At 38.5% G+C, this 17,949-nt stretch overlaps 1 pseudogene; it reads left to right on the top strand.

Annotated features, from left to right (window-relative positions):
• Positions 1-15,888: 15,888 nt before the first annotated feature.
• Positions 15,889-16,471, top strand: LOC116753686 (annotated as a pseudogene).
• The last annotated feature ends 1,478 nt before the right edge of the window (positions 16,472-17,949 follow it).

Here is a 17,949-nt window from a genome sequence, read left to right as displayed (position 1 = left end):
GGACCTTGTTGGTTATCTATTTTATATATAATAGTGTGTATCTATCAATCCCAAACTCCTAATTTATCCCTCCCCCCCACTTTCCCTTTTGGTAATCAGAAGTTTGTCTTCTGTGTCTGTGAGTCTATTTCTGTTCTATAAATAAGTTCATTTGTATCATGTTTTTAGATTCCACATACAAGCAATATCATATGATATTTGTCTTTCTCTGTCTGACTTCCTTCACTTAGTATGATCATCTCTAGGTCCTAGATGGGTGACATTAAAATAAAAAATTCTATCCTTTTGTTGGCTTTGCCTGGTCTTCTTTAGGGTTTATTTGGGAATTTACAATGTTCAAGATAACGTAATCTAGAGATACTGGATTTGTCATAGATTAAACCTAATTATGTTATATTTGATGGTACCTTTGCTGCCTAAAAATCCCACAGAATGACAACTTTCTAAATGGTCAACTAAAATGACCATTTCCAAGGGTGCATTCTACTCTGTACTTTCAGCCCCATCAGCATGGAAGTAAATGACGATTTATGGGCAACTATAAAAAATTTAAGAAAATTTAATAATCTTAAAATTGTAAGGTGTATTTTGTTGATGTGTGGTTAGGATATATTCTATACAGACTTAATGCACATAACAATAGTCCAGTTAATGGGTTTTCACCACAACAATGCTTGAAAAGTTATCCTATTTATCAAACTTCTTTTTTTATATAACAACTTTTAACCCCCCAAGCCCACTAGATAGACATGCTATGAGAAGTGATGTTTTGACATTATTGTTTCAGGCAAAGATATACTAATTGACTCAACATAAGTATCTAGTCAGAGAATAGGATGTAGAATTTTAATTTCATGCCCTATTTGGATGAACCCCGAAGTTTTGCATTGTGTAGTATGCAAACCAGATAAAAGGGAAGATGTGGCATTTTCTATGATGCTTTTTCAATGTGTTTCAAAGCTCAACTTTACCCTTTTGGGTTCACATTTTAAAAATATATATATATATACTTAAGACAAGGCTGTGTGTTTCTGACGTTGAAGGTGTGCATGAAAATCAGTCTCCTGACTTTCTACCACCTTCCAAAAAAGTCTCTGCTCTGTAGTGAATGCTGTGAGGCACAGCCTAGGTAGGCCTTTAGTCCTACAGGATTACCACCCAGTGTCTGGGCTCAACTCACAATCTACTCTGGGTGTCACTGTTAAAGTGAAGAGAATTACCTTGACTGAGGTATTGATACATTCCCAGGTGCAGCCTCACCCCAATGACTGGTCAAAGTGGGGGTGTAAAATTTGGGCCACTTCTTAGCAATTCAGGACAATTTGGAAGGTCCAACCCAGCTCCAGAGCTCCCAATGGAGTTGTCTGAAGAACTTGCTGAACCACTCTGCCAATCTTACTTTCTTTCCTTCCCTTCCACAGCGTATTGATCCTGGGATCTCTCCTTAAAATTTTGTCATACTAACCTCTGTTTCAGAATCTCCTTCCCTGGAAAGACTCTACCTGCAGCACTGTTTCATCTTTTTTCCAGCCACCACCAATAATCATCACCTTTGATGAGTACAATAAACTTTCATTATCTTACATGTTGTGACAAGCTATACTTATTATCTCATTTATTACTTATATAAACTTGTTTTTATTGCTCGATTAATAGATTTTTTTTTTCAATCTGGGATATGACTCAGATACCTTGAGTTGTGATGGAGTGCATTAGAATTTTTCCCATTAAAGTTAACAAAACATTGTTTTCTTTAAATGCCTTCACTCGGCAGTGAGGCTTTGGGAGAAGCTGAAATTGCTGAGTGATGGAGGGTGTTGATAGAGGTTGTATCAGTCAGAGTGCTCTCAGCTGCATGGGACTGAAGATCCAGCCCAAAATGACCTGAACAATAAGGAACACATATTCTCTCAATTAGTAAGAAAATGAGAGTCAGGAAAGTCCCAGGCTGGATAATTCAATGGCTCAATCATATCATCAAGGACCTACCTCCCGTCCCTCTTTTCAGACCTTCATCCTCAGCGTATCAGCTACACTTCATGTGGCACAAGATGGTTGCTTCCATGACAGGCAACAATGTCAAAGGGGAAAAGAGCTCGGCCCCTCCCTGAGTCCATCTTTGAGAACAATAAAACCTTTCTCAGAAGTCCCCTTAGTAGACTTCACTCATGTGGACAATTCTGCAGCTTCTACCATGGGAGGTCGTGGTGGGCTTGTGTTGCCCACAGTCCAGCTCAGTGACACACACCTGTCCAGGATTTTCTCCCTCCTTGTTCTTTCTTGCCTGTTCCTCACTCTTCTTTTCATCCACTTTCCAAACTTGTCTCAGGCTCTGTTTCTTGGAGTAACTTGTACCATACAAAGACACCTCCTCCATCATTAGGGAGCTCCCACTTCCAGCTCCCTTGACATGAGTAAATGCATCCCTACCTGCCTCTGGGTCTTCCTGGCATCCCAGGTATATTTTCAACTTCTTTCTGCTAACATCTTTTTGCACCTTTGGCAGAATCTTCCTGACCAGTATCTAAGAGGACCCCTATCTCAGCTCTCTGTCTTTGCAAAGAGCCTGTTTCTGGTTCATAGAACACTCACAAATCATAAGGACAAACAAACAAAAAACACAACAAAAAACTGGCCATGCAGGCTGATCCCAACATACTCGTCTTTCTTTCTTCTACCACCAGCCAGCCTTTTATATATTAGATTTCTCAGGAGTGAGGGAAACATGAAACCATGATGGCACCCAGGCTCAAAGGATACACAATGAACTCTCCAAAGGGTTTCCCTAATACCCTGTCCCCTGCCCCTCACAGCTTCCACTTTGAGGGCACGGTGAGATTCATAGCATACCCACTGCTCTCTCCAAAATACTAATTTTTCATCTGATCTTTTTCTCCCCTTATCTTCTTCAATCTTTTCATGGGATAAAGGTGGATGATCAACTAAGAATTACAAATTTGGTTATCAAACACTTCCTTTCCACATCCTATGTGGATGTCTTATGCTTTGATTTAGAAGGTGATCTCTATTGTTTTGGAACCTTATTAAAAGTAGTTACAACTTAATATTATTGGTATACGTATACAAAGGACAGCAGCATATGAGTGCTCTGAGCCTCTAAGATCTGATCATTGGTATAGAATAGTTTGATTGTAATTGACTTTATGGTCTATTTGGAATAAGTATAAAGGTGGAGAGTTCCTGGTGTTCAAAGTGTCAAAAAGATGGCAAAACTTAAACTAAAGATCACCCTCTTTTAGGAAATAATTGATGGGCAAAGGAATGCTGAATTAGGGATGTGTAAGTGGCTCTTCTAGTCTCAAGTCTGTTTAATTCTTTGTTAGTGATTAAAAATATAATCATCCCCTCATGTAAAGCTGTTTTCACAAACTCGCTATAACTCTTTTTGTATTTGGGGGCCTCAAAAGAGGGAAAAAATGATCCAACTGATGAAGAGAGAATGGGGAAATAAATGGAGTAATTATGAGCTAGAGTGACAAATAGTACTTAGGCAAATACCAATTATTTCTGCAAAATCCACAATTTATGGCAAGAAATCTCAATGTTTATATATTGATCAACTTTTATTCATACCAGAAGAGAATACTTTGTAATAAAGATGTCTCACTGATTTGGAGGAAAGTGTATTCCACTAAAGTGTTAGATTACTGTCTCATCTCATCATCTCTTATTTTTACCACCACAACAAAATCTGTTTTATGGGAAGAAAAATATTGTACTGTATAAATCTCTTTATGAATGAAGGAGCCTAAAAAGGAGAGAATTGTCCAGGTTCTGTTTACTATCTGGCTATTCACGTTAACGTATTTTCTGAAATGAAAGTTGATTTGGGTAACTCTTGTACCAAAGCTGCTGACAAAGATTTATATGGTTTCACCACAATGAGTCTACCTCACTTTGAATGACAACAGTGACGAACGTTATCCCTGCATTAGAGGAAGCGTTTTTTAAATCTTATACGTGTTTTACGGAAGGCAATTTTTGGTTCCCAGAATTATGGAAGTGGAAAGTAAACTTAGAGATCATCTCATCCATCCCTTTCTTATCATGAGAAGCTGGAAGCCAGAGAGATTAAAGAGATGCACTGAGTTAATGGCAAAGGACTGTCTAGAACTCAAGTCTTCTAATTCCAAATCTAACATCCTTCCCACAGCACCACACAGGGAAGAATAATACCAGTTAGTTCTATCAGCCTAAAGAGGCATTACAACATTGCTCTCTGAAATAGACCTGAGCTGGTTAAAGTTTGGGGGAGTGTTCAAGTTATAAGTGAGACATGGGACTTTTTTCACTTCCAAAATGGGAAAGGAAATCAGCTTTCAGTTTTCACTTGATATTTGACCAAGAATTCTTTCTATTATATTGATAATCTCACCCACACTGTGACGATGGTGAACCAAACCAATGATGCTTGTAAACGAGCCTTTGCTCTTTGTAGTTATCCACGAGTATCACCGTGAGCTGGTGCCCTAGAATGTCTGTATAGACATCTGGAAGCCTAACCTACAAGAGAAATCATTAAGCTAATGGACATTGTAACTAAAAGAACAATCTTCCATCCTCCCACTCTAATTTCCAACTCTGGACAAAATTAAAACATACTTTATCCTTATTGCTTTCCATTTAAGGTTGTAGTGGCTACAGTAGCTAAAAATATAATTTTTTACCTTGTAAAGAAAAGGTTTCATCTTAAGTGTTTGTATGTGACTACAAAGGGCTAAGTAGCTTTGTTGCTTGAAGAGACCCTTGTACACCAGCAAGCCTGTAGCTATGACCAGGAAGGCCGAGAATGAATAAAGAAAACTTGATGCTGCCTCACACCACAAAGTGAAACATCATTTCTGCTGGGGCAAGAGGAAGATCACATGGCATATATGGGGTTTCTCCCTCTTTTGTAATATCGGTATGAAATGCAGTTTCTGAGAATTATAGTTTTATCTTGGGTGGTACCTGTGTTAGGTGAGAGAGATTATCCTCCTGAATATTACAGAAGATGAAGAGAAATTGCCACCACACATGGCTGAAGAGACCTTGAGAGGGGTAGGCACAGATGCCATAGTGCACACTGGGATGGCCTGATGAATAATCTTGGGGTTATTTTAGGCCAAATAATTATGATTCTGGGAAATACAATTTGTAGATTATAATATCTGCCCCCCTTTCTTATGAGGAAAAGGGTGCACATCACCTACCCATGATAGAAGCAGGCCCTGTGGAAAAGATAGGAAGTGTTCCAGAAAGGGGGTAAAGACTTGTAATGGGAAGACATTAGCAGGCATTCCCTCTCTCTTTGAGGAAAAGCAAATCTAGAAATTTGGGACTAACCTCAGGGAACCCCCATGAAGGGTTTAATCTTCTGTTCTTCACCCTTATATCAGTGGTTCTCAACCAGAGGTGATTTTGCCCCTTAGGGACTGTTTGACAATGTGTGGGTACCTTTTTATTGTTACGACTTGTGGCCAGGTGCTGCTGGTGTCTAGTGGTCCAAGGCCAGGGATGCAGCTCAGCACATCATGGTGCTCAGGACCATCCCTGAAAGCAAAGGATTATCCAGTCCACAATGCCCATAGCACTGAGGATGAGAAACCTTACCTTACATTCAGGATAACCACAGTATGCATCCTAATTTAAGTATTTTTCCTTATGGTTTCATTCTCAACCTATCTGTAAAGTGTGTTCTGCATCTATTGTCTTGTACTTATAGTGCTATGGGAGGAGATCAGGAGAGGACAGCATGGGTACACGTGGTCTTCCTCATATGGCCCCTCCTTGCGGTCTATGAACTGGTAGAAACATCACATCTAGAAGGGAAAAGTCCATGGTTCGCAAAAGTAACCAGCTGCAGAGAGCTAGGTTACCCACTGTGCCATTGGTTTCCTTATTGTCTCTGAGACCCAAATCCGCCTTTTCTCTATATTCCACTAAGAGTTTGACAACTATTTTCCCCAGATTCCCTTGCTGATTAGATTTCCGTTAGGTTCCTCTTGTCAGTGGGAGGCCCTGACAAGAGACTGGAAGCTGAGGAAGTGGAAGGAAAATCTTCCCTCTGGTCTTCAGTCCTGGCTTATTTCTCTAGCAGGAGAGGGCAGCTACTGCTTCAACCTCCAGGTTTTTAAAACACTTCTAGACCCAGCCTTGTAGCACCCCTTTATAAAGGGGTTACATCATCAGCCCACTACTGTACCCCTTTTTGATGAGAGCACCAGCTGTGCCTCACCCACTTCAGAGACCTGACTACCACCCATGGGACACCCCCCATCCCTAAACTATAGTAACATGGGGACCTTCCTCTCGACTCCTGGGTCCTGTGAGCACAAATTTCTCCTTTGGTTTCCTCAACCCTAAGAGCTGTAGCTGCTTCCTATAGTTATGATGATTTTCAGGCCTTCTTTTTGCTCTTTTAGTCTTCAACAACTGTGTAACCGATTGCTTGTATTAAATATCCTCCATTTGAATATCCTGCATGGCATCTTTTTTCTTGAATGAACTCTGACAGGTATACCTACGGGTTTGCTGAGAGAAATGGGCAGAAGTTGCCAGAGGAGAACAGAAGCCACCAAGTGGTTTGTTTGGGAGGCCACCATGAGATAACATTCTTTTCCTCCTAACACACCTCGTAGTGCTCAAACGTGGGGAGGCTAACACTTACGTAGCATTGATGACATAAAGGTGTCTGCTCCTCATCTCTGTGGTACAGAGGATGAACTCCTAGGTGAGCCGTCCTTCCTCTCACATGGAAAGACATCTATCTTTACACTGAGATAATGGTGAGCAAGACATTATAGTCCCTGGTAAAGGAGCTTCCTGACAACCAGTGAAAGAAATAGAGAATTCAGATTACTGTGGGAAGGTACAGGGTGGAGAAAGACCTGTCCTGCAATCAATCTAGTGGGAGCTGCCACAAATACTCCCCTCTGGGCTGAGGGCTTGCTGTTGTTCAGTCAGGCTCCCAGGAATAACAAGCAAATTTGCACAGACAAGAGCAGTGATGTCATGAATGTTCCTAGACAAGCAAGGACTATCAGATGTTAGTAATTGTATGACATATTCCCATTTCAGAGATGTTAAAATGTGAGAAAATGCTTGTCATAGAAATGGTTAAATATTGAAATCCAGAACCCAGAGAGATAAATGGTAACCAAGGAGGCTAATACAAACAGAGTGTATATAAACAGGAAGGAAAATACATAACAACAAGGACAAATACCTTGAAAATGGAAACAGCTCTCCACTGCAGAATTAGAATGTGGAGAAAACTCAGTCTCACAGCAAGGTCCTCATGGAAGTCTCCAGATTCAATCAAATGTAAATACTTCATTGGCATGAGACAAACTTCTTTGTTAACATCTTCTGACAGCACTCTTATGGGTTGTGTTTGGCCCATACTCCTACTTATTGATAGAAACAAATTGGAAAATCAAATTTTTATGCCGTGAAAAGTGCTGCTATTATAGTACTCTGGTTTCCAATGACCCTATATATTCTTATGTTCTGTCTTATGCATAATATGAGGGTCTATAATTTTGAGAAAGACAAAGTCATCCCTTTTATGAGTTAGTGGTTGAGTCCTACATGATAGCAGGGTTTCTCTTCTCTACCTGCAATAGTTAACTGTGACATCACTTGGACACAGTTATAGCTCATAATGGGTTATTCACAGAAGCACTGGGCAGAGGAAGAAGCTAGGACATGGCCTCAGATCTGCACAACCAGGAAGGATAGCTGGGATACCTGGTCCAACAGTAATGATGAATCCTGGAGAGTCAGGTGGGTCATTAAAAACTAGTGTCCTTGTCTTCAAAGAGCTTATAGCCTCTGATGGAAGACCAAGAAGTGAACAAACTCAAGATAAAGCCACATGCTGAATGCCAACATAGGGATGTGTGCATCAGGTTCTCTGGGAACATGAAGAAGTGATATAGTAAATGTTTCTGTGAAGCAAGGTCAAAATTCAAAATGGATGCAATATTTGGGTTGAGTTTTAATGAATGACTGAGAATTTCCGGAAAAGACAAGGTTGCAAGGGAAGGCGGGCAAATTCCAGGAATAAAGAATAGCATGTTGAAATCCCACTCCTGGGCATATATATAGAGAAAACTCTCATTTGAAAAGATATATGCGCCCCAAGATAACCATAATTCAAAAAGAGTCATATACCACAATGTTCATTGCAGCTCTATTTACAATAGCCAGGACATGGAAGCAACCTAAATGTCCATCAACAGATGAATGGATAAAGAAGATGTGGCACATATATACAATGGAATATTACTCAGCCACAGAAAGAAATGGAACTGAGTTATTTGTAGTGAGGTGGATGGACTTAGAGTCTCTCATACAGAGTGAAGTAAGTCAAAGAAAGAGAAAAACAAATACCATGTGCTAACACATATATATGGAATCCAAAAAAAAAAAAAGATTCTGAAGAACCTAGGGGCAGGCCAGGAATAAAGACGCAGACCTAGAGAATGGACTTGAGGACACAGGGAGGGGGAAGGGTAAGATGGGACAAAGTGAGAGAGTGGCATGGGCATATATACACTACCAAATGTAAAACAGATAGCTAGTGGGAAGCAGCCACATAGCACAGGGAGATCACCTAGGTGCTTTGTGACCACCTAAAGGGGTGGGATAGGGAGTAGGGGAGGGAGACACAAGAGGGAGGGGATATGGGGATATATGTATACATATAGCTAATTCACTTTGTTATACAGCAGAAACTAACACAACATTGTAAAACAATTATACTCCAATAAAGATGTTAAAAAAAAAAGAATGAAGAGCGATAAAATGTGTAAATATGTGGATAAGTCTAAATGAATAATGATTGATGAGAATAATAAAAACTATGTCAATGGCCATTAAAAATGTATGTAGTCGGCTTCCCTGGAGGCGCAGTGGTTGAGAGTCCGCCTGCCGATGCAGGGGACACGGGTTCATTCCCCGGTCCGGGAAGATCCCACATGCCGTGGAGCAGCTGGGCCCATGAGCCATGGCCGCTGAGCCTGCACGTCCGGAGCCTGTGCTCCACAACGGGAGAGGCCACAACAGTGAGAGGTCCGTGTACCACAAAAAAAAAAAAAAAAAAAAAAAAAAAATATGAATTGGTACATAAAATGTAGTATATCACACAATGAGGTGTTATTTGGCCATAAAAAAGGAATCGAGTTGTTGAGTTCCAGTATACACTACAGCATGGATGAATCAAAGAAAATTATGTTAAGTGAAAGAGGCCAGACCCAAAAGATTGCATATTGTATGATTCAATTTATATGAAATGTCTGGAATAGGCAAATCTACAGAGTCAAAAAATAAATTAGTTGTTGCCTATGGATGGGCGGATTGGGGAAAAATAAACTTTTTTTTTCTACAGAGGTAAAAATGTTCTAAAATTAATTATGGTAATGGTTGCACAACCATAAAGATACTAAAAACCATTGAATTGCACCTTTAAGGGGCTCCATTGTATATTATGTGAATTTTATCTCAATAAAGCTCTTCTTTTTGTAAAAAAAAAAAAAGAGAGAGAAAAGAAAAAACAAATACTGTATGCTAACACATATATATGGAATCTAAAAAAAAAAAAATGTTCTGAAGAACCTAGGGGCAGGACAGGAATAAAGATGCAGACATAGAGAATGGACTTGAGGACACAGGGAGGGGGATGAGTAAGCTGGGATGAAGTGAGAGAGTGGCATGGACATATATACATTACCAAATGTAAAATAGATAGCTATTGGGAAGAAGCCGCATAGCACAGGGAGATCACCTACGTGCTTTGTGTCCACCTAGAGGGGTAGGATAGGGAGGGTGGCAGGGAGACAAGAGGGAGGAGATATGGGGATATATGTACACATATAGCTGACTCACTTTGTTATACAGCAGAAACTAACTCACCTTTGTAAAGCAATTTTACTCCAATAAAGATGTTAAAAAAAAAGAAGCTAAAAACAAAAGAGATATATGCACCCCAGTGTTCATAGCAGCATATAGCAGCATAGCCAAGACATGAAACTGTCCATTGACAGATGAATGGATAAAGAAGACGTGATACACACACACACACACACACACACACACACACACACACACACTCACAATGAAATATTACTCAGCCATGAAAAGAATGAAATAATGTCATTTGCAGCAACATGGATGGACTTAGAGATGATCATACTAAGTTAAGTAAGTCAGACAGAGAAAGACAAATACCATATGATATCACTTATATGTGGAATCTAAAATACTACACAAATAAACTTATTTACAAAACAGAAACAGACTCACAGACATAGAAAACAAGCTTATGGTTACCGAAAGGGAAAGGGGATGGGGGAGGGACAAATTAGGAGTTTGGGATTAACAGATACATACTACATATATAAAATAGATAAATAACAAGGACCTACTGTATAGCATAGGGAATTATACTCATAAAAGAGAGATCCAAGGATGGAATGCTGGGTAATTTTGCCCCACCATTTGGGCAGAAGGAAAAAGAGAAAAATAGAAGGTAGTTGGAAAAATAAAGGCCAAGGAGACAGGAGGAGGACAGAAGAGAAGAGAGTGGAATCATGGAAAGAAGGTGGAAATAAATTTATGAAGGAAGGCATCAATGTTTCCATGTGTAGTGGAAAGTGGAAGTGGAAGACCAAAGTGTGTTTTCACAATTGGGAGGCCACAGTCATCTTGGGTGGAGTGTTTGAGTGGGGTCGCTAGGGGTGAAAATTGGGGAGATTAAGGAACAAAAAGGAAATGGAAAAAGCTAGTGCAAACTAGTTTCCCATGACAACGGAAGGAGAAGTTTGGCAGTAAAGGAAAGAAAAACAAGGTCAATGCAATGTTGAGAAGAGATGGGAGAGACGTGACTGTGTTTTTATGGTGAGATGACAGAACAAGTAGGGACAGAGATTCATGGAAGGAGAAGAAAGGGAAGGGAATCTTGGGCACACAGGGAGGGAGCTGCTCTGGAGGAAAGATGTCTTTTATTCTAAGGTGGAAGGGAAGAGTAAGTTTGATATAAACATGGGTTCATCTAGTAGACTGTTGGTCCATGGTGAAAAGGTACGACATGATGGCAGGGAATCCAAATGGCTGCTAACACTCGTGGTTAATGTGGGAAATCTATCTATTTTTTTGGGGGAAATCTCTAGCTTAGAGGCTTTTGAAATACTGGTTAAAAACATGGGTTTTAGAGGATGATGGGCCAGTAAGTAGTGATTCTGAAACTCACTATCTGAGCGACCTTAAGTTGTTTAAATCCTTTTCTAGGCTTCAAGTCCTCCATTTGTAAATTGGGGACTATACTAGTATCTATGTTGAACCATCTTGTGAAGATTAAACAAAATCATACAGGTGAAGTTTCTGGCACCTCATAGGTATTCATATATAATTGGGCTTCAAAAAAAAGTGAGAACAAAGGTAGACATTCAGATATATGTATGCACCAGGCCAACTTGGAGACAGCAAAAAGAATCATTGGAACTTAGCTGTAATCCAGGAAACTGGCTGGGATTGGCAGAAAAACACTTCTGAGAGCCACTTGGAAGCCCATCGGTATGGCTGGCCCTGTGGAAAATAGATCTGTATTGGCACCCAAATCTAAGCCCAATTGAGAGGTCACCACAGCCTCTGAGACATGTCCTGCTTGTTTAGATATTCTTAACTTACTTCCAGGTAAAGATGGCAATGTAAGCACAGGAAGCTTCCAAATTCCTATTAAAGCATCAAAGGGAACACAAGAATCCAGAACTCCTGTATCACTGCTGGGAGCTAGAGAAGAACACTTTTCACATGTAGAGATGTCAAGTACATTTTTGCCAATGGAAACTTATCTATGAAAGACACTAGGACTCACTCATTGAGGAAGTGGTACAGGCTTGAGAGGAAAAAAGTGAAGGAGATCTTGAAGGCATTTTAATAATACCCTGAAATATAGGGTCCATGGTGGGAGGGCATGACAGGCTTGGGACTAGCAGGGAACTTCTCCCTTATAGGTCCTAAGAACCTGAGGGCAGCCACTGCTTGGGGCCAGGTCCTGTGGTTGCACCATATGGCCAGTAGTTGGGCTCTGCCATGGAGGATTCTCCACAAAGTCAAAAGTTTCTTTTTCAGCCTACTTTGTGGTAGCAAAAAGAACTAGGTCAGGTCATTCCCAATCTGGCTTCTAGCACAATGGCTTAGCCATACACAGAGGAAGTTTGACCTCGGCTCACATAATGTTAGAATAAATCTCCCATCAGCATGTTTAATCACTGAATGGGTAAAATGTCATATAGCATAAGATCTAAAAGAGGATTAGAACAAAAACCAAGTAAACTTTGATGGGATCTAAGAAAAATCTATTCAGTGTTTTGCAGAGAAATAACAGGCCAGATAAAATAGTCATCATTCAAGGATGAATAAACAGGTAAAATGGAACCTCATTATGAGGCATATGAAAAATTTTGTAACTTTAAGAAATGAAAATATAGGACTCGGAAGGCAGAGGAAGAGTGTACTTTTGAAAAAGATTTACTACAGGAAATGGGAATAAATTTTAAACAGCATATGCTTTGTAATCTAAATAACATCCAAGGACCCCAAGAAACAGGAGATGAAAAATGAGAGAAGAAAATATATTGAGGCGAGAAGGAAGCTGGTTAAGAAACTAGAATACAGAGTAAGATGAAAGAAGGAAAAATGTTATAAAACTGAATACGAAATATCAAAGTGGAAAATACATTAGAAGCAATAAAGTGCTTAATGGGCAATGTTTATAGTGAAATCAGTAATATAGAGGACAGATTTGAAGCACTCTTCCAGAATTAAAAGAAAATGAAATTGAGATTAAAAAATATTATGAAAAGAGATGGTAGAGTCAGAGGGCAGAGAGTGGAAATCCAACATGAAGAAAACTAGTGCTGCCAAAGGAGACACCTGAACAAATAGAAAAATAGCAATGTTTTATATATATATATATATATATATATATATATATATATTTAAAGTTAAAGAAATTAACTTCCTGAACTTAAGTAAGTAAATATTCAGATCAAGTGAGCTTGATGAATACTAGACAGAATTAATATAAAGAGACCAGTTTCTATGGAAGTTTGAAATTTTAATTTTTCATAAAAAGAATTCTGGAAGGCAGGAAAAAACAAAAGAAAATAATCAGGACCAGAAGTTAATAAAGCAACATCTTCAGAGGCCCAATTTATTAAGATCTAAGAATGCTAAATCTGGACACATTATTATTCAATTTGAAGTCAATAAAAAAGCATTCTCTGATACCAAGTGTCGAAAACTAAATTAATGAAGTCGTCTTCATGAAAGAAAAATCAAAGTTTTCCAGACAATTTTCATAAAATGAATCCAGTTTTCAAAACATCCTGTACAAAGAAGATGTACAGGACTTAAAAGCACTGGCAGTAAGTACTGAAATATTTTAATGTGGGATCAAGTCTAAACTGTTGCAAATACACTGGAGCTACAACAGAGATTGGACACTTCACCTTTAATCCTTGAAAGAGAAAATATAACGTGTAAATAAAAATACTTAGCAAATAAAAAGTTGGGTCTAAATCCCTAGGTAGTGGAGGAGACCTCGAGGAAAGAATGGCAGGCTATTGTCTTTATTGTGCAAAGGTGGGAAAGTGGTAGACACTGATTCTTTCCCCTTGATGTGGACAGAGAAATACAGTTGCTTATTTTTTAGAGGTAAACTTGAGCAAAAGTAAAAGTAGGATGCATACTTGTACATCAGAAAAGAGAAAAGAAAACTTGTATGATAGAGTCAAAGATAAAGATCAAAAGAAAAAGCAAAGAAACTGAAAAAAATGTAAATCAATTTGAGTAAGCACAAACATATAATTTATGACAAATATGATAACTTTATCATATTAAATGGCAAAAATCAGGTCATAATCTGCAACAGTTGTCTATCAAAGATACCTACAAAAAATAAACACAAGAAAATTGAAAGTATAAGATTGTATTAAGATATAAAAGAACTACTCTCCCCAACTAACAGTTGGAATTACAATCATATAAGATGAAGTAAATTTTCAAGGGAAAAAATTTAAATGTCTCATAATCTTTCTTTTTCAGTGTTGATAGGAAGATCTCAAATAAAAATGTATCAGGATTCAACTTCCATGTGCCAAATAACAGTATATAATAAGCGTAAAGCAAAAACTGTTAGAATTTGAAAGAGGAATTGACTGCAATGGATGCACAGTAAGAAAAGGAAGCACTTATCTGTTCTTAAGAGTTAAAATAGGCAATAGACAAAGAAATGGAGTATCTGATAATATCATCAATTGAGTCAATTTGAAAATACACATGGAAATGTAATAACCTCAAATATAAGATATATTCCCTTTTAAAATATTTGGAAACACTTAAAATTTTATATATATTTGATCACAAAGAAAACCTCAGAATTTTCTAAAAGGCAGATCTATACAGACCATATTCTTTGATCAAAATGCAACAAAATTGATAGCTGAACAAGAATAATTAAAAAAAATTTTCCCCAGTTTTTGATGTAAAGAAACAAAACAATATTCTTCTGGGTCAAATAGGAAATTCAAAGTGTAATTACAAAATACTTAGAAAATTATAATTATAAGCACACTACATATTCAAACCTGTGGTATTTAGCCAAAGCTATAATCAGGCAAAAAACATACTTTTACTATTTTTAAATAATAAAAGAAACAAATGAATTAAGCCATTAACTTGAGAAGCTAAGAGCAAAACAAAGCATGACTAAGGGGGAAAAAAAAAGAAAAAATGATTACAGATGAAAGCAGAAATTAAAATTTGTAAACAAAATGGAATAGAATAGAGAAATAAATCTGAGTGGTTCTTTAGAAAAAAGCAGACAATATATAGAACAAAAAGAATAAAATATACAAACCTCTATTCTAATCAAAGAAAAATAAGAGATGAGGAAAAAATTAGGGATAAGAAAGGAAGTGTAATCTTAGACATGAAAACATCTGAAAATCTTGATATTAAGAATTATTCTCATGCTTATCAAACATGAATATTAACTGCTGAAGAAGCAGGAAACATTCTTAAGAAGAAACTGAAAAACAAAAGTAAATATTTACCTATTCAGAGGATTTAAAGCAAAATTATTTCAAAATTTAAAGAACAAATAATTTTCTGAATTATTAACTCTTTTTAATGTCTAAGGACATTAAAATATGTGGGAAAAGAATCCCAGTTCAAAACTCTAACACCGAAAATTTATAAAACTAACACAAAAGAGAAAATGACAAAGTAACCTCACAAATATTGAGATTTAGATGCCAAAATCTAAAATGCAATACTACATTTACCCAGCTGTTTGTGAAATAATGCAGGTTTTCTTTCAAGAACGCAAAGATAATTCAATATCATGAATTAATTAATATAATTTTCAAATCTATATGTCACGGAAGAAAAATAAAGCGATTATTCCAAAATATGTCAAAAACTATTTTGCAAAAAATGCAACATCCATTTTTAGTAAAAGCACCTGATAACTAGGACAAGAATAGGAATGAAATCTTCTTTCTCAAGTTGGTGCAGATTATTTATCTCAATATGTGGTTATCTAACCATAAAACTCTAGGAACATTGACTTTAAATGAAGAAAAAAATACAAGGATGTTCTTTATTATAAATACTACTCGAGATTGTGCTGCAATTTCTAACCCATGAAATAAGATCAGGCACAGAGGGAAAAGGATTAGTGATTGACGAGGAAGAGGAAAATATTACTATTTACTCATATTATGATGGTCTATCCTGAAGTCTCATAACCAGGAAAAATATCAGTTAAAAATGAAAAGCCTGGTAGTCTGGGATCCTGCTCTGCCCAACCGACGGATGATGGGGTCTCTGGGCGCCCGGCACGGCCTGGAGTGGCTGCTGGATCTCTACTTCCTCTCCCACATCCCCATCACCCTGCTCGTGGACCTGCAGGCGGTGCTGCCTTGTGATCTCTACCGGGTGGAGCTGAGAAACCTGCGGCAGTGGTATACTGAGGAGTTCAAAGATCCCCTGCTACACAACCCCCCGGTGTGGTTTAAGTCCCTCCTGTTTTGCGAGCTTGTGTTTCAGTTGCCTTTCTTTCTCATCCCAACATAAGTCTTCTTCAAAGTGTCCCCATGACGGATGCTTTTAAAAAGAAGGTGGCCATACCAGTGTTCATGGAGGCTGCAGGTGGATCCGCACCCCTGCAATCAACTACTCGGTTGGCACCATGACAACTCTGATTCCAATCCTCTCCACGTTTCTACTCCAGGATTTCTCCAAAACCAGTTGTTTCAGAGGACAAGGACCTAAGACTCTCCACCAACGACTATTCCATATATCTGCCTACATCACCTGCTTTCTCATCCCTATTATACTTCTCCTTTTCATGTTGTGGAACCCCTACTACAAGTCTGAGGAGAAAAGAAAGAAAAAATGAGGAAAAATAACCCCGGGTCCAGGGGAGAGGTGACCATGGGGGATTTTCCTGTTGGACCCAGTACCAGGAAAATGCTCAGAAAAAAAAAGCACCATGTTTTCAGTAGTATTTGAAACACACCAGCAGCAACACGCACGAGCAGTACACTGGCAGGAGGCACATCAAGCCCTCACTTTCCAAGGGCACTGGAGCAAACAGACCGATCACCTGAGGATGAGCAGAGGGGTGTGGGCTAGGTTATAGGGAAGTGGAGCCAAAGGCCTCACCGTGTGCCCGAGTGCCATTGCAGGATTACTAAAGGCAGGACCAGACCAGAAACTAGATGAGCTTCCGAGCAACACGGCCTACTTGGCATGTTCATGAGTCATGTGACCCACAGTATCCATGTGACTAACCCAGACTCATGATTCTCTACAGCATATAACTGGGATGTCTCAGGCCATTTTTAAGTTGGAAGTTATGCCTCTGTAATAGTCATTAAAAATGGTTTTCTTGCCCCAACCCCTAGGTGGGGGTGAGATATTCTGTAAGAGGTTTAAACTTAGTTTTCCTTAAGGTTCACCCTTGGCATGACTGTCAGTCAGAAATGGGTCAAATTGGAAGGTTTTTCTATCTTAAACAGGTCATCCCAGGAGAAGAGATTTTTTTAAAGTCTCCTTGTTTATCCTCTTTCCAAACCTTCGTCTTCTATTATTTTTTACAGACCACCTAACATAAGTTCCTTTACTCTGAGGTCTGGTGTCTCAAACCTGAGCTGGAGGTGCGCGTCTTACTGGATAACTTCATGCTACCTAATAATTTAATAATTCCTTCCTGTCTTGTTGCCAGTCAAAGGTAGCAGATGTGGGGAGATGGACATGACAGGTCCAGTGTGTGCATATAGGGTCTCTTCACGTTAGTACTTGGTATTCTGCTAGCTTTCTCAAGGCCAACTCAAAAAAAAAAAAAAAAAGCCTTGTGAACACACATGGAAAATGGTAGATGCTGATCCTGGTTAGTTCTCCCTTTTTGCCTGTTTTGTTTACAAGACTTAATGGTCTGATTGTTGAGAGTATCGTCTGACTCCTGTGTCTGGTCAAAATAAATGTAGCTGCTGACCAAAAAAAAAAAAAATGAAAAGCCTTATTGAAAAATTTCTGTCTAAGCAACCAATCATACACCAAATATATAAAAATCAATTGGTTTTATATACCCAAGCAATAAATAATTAGAAGAGTTGATTTAAACATCTCACTCATAATGAAATGAATACATTATCTAGGAATATATTTAATAAGGAATGTTTAAGACCCACAGGGAGAAAACTGCAAAATTTATTACAGATTTAAAAGAAGACTTGAATAAATGGAGAGAAGCACTATACTTTGCTCCAGTTTGTTTACTGAGAACTTGTAAAACTGTCAGTTTTGAATGGGGCCCAGGGCAACATAATCTGGTTCCACTCAGGAATGTTGATGCAAAAATCCTAAGCAAAGCAA

The sequence above is a fragment of the Phocoena sinus genome, chromosome 4 (assembly GCF_008692025.1).
Source record: "Phocoena sinus isolate mPhoSin1 chromosome 4, mPhoSin1.pri, whole genome shotgun sequence".
NCBI classification, from domain to species: domain Eukaryota; kingdom Metazoa; phylum Chordata; class Mammalia; order Artiodactyla; family Phocoenidae; genus Phocoena; species Phocoena sinus.
Note: the sequence above shows the minus strand (reverse complement) of the source record. Positions and strands in the feature narration are given on the sequence as shown.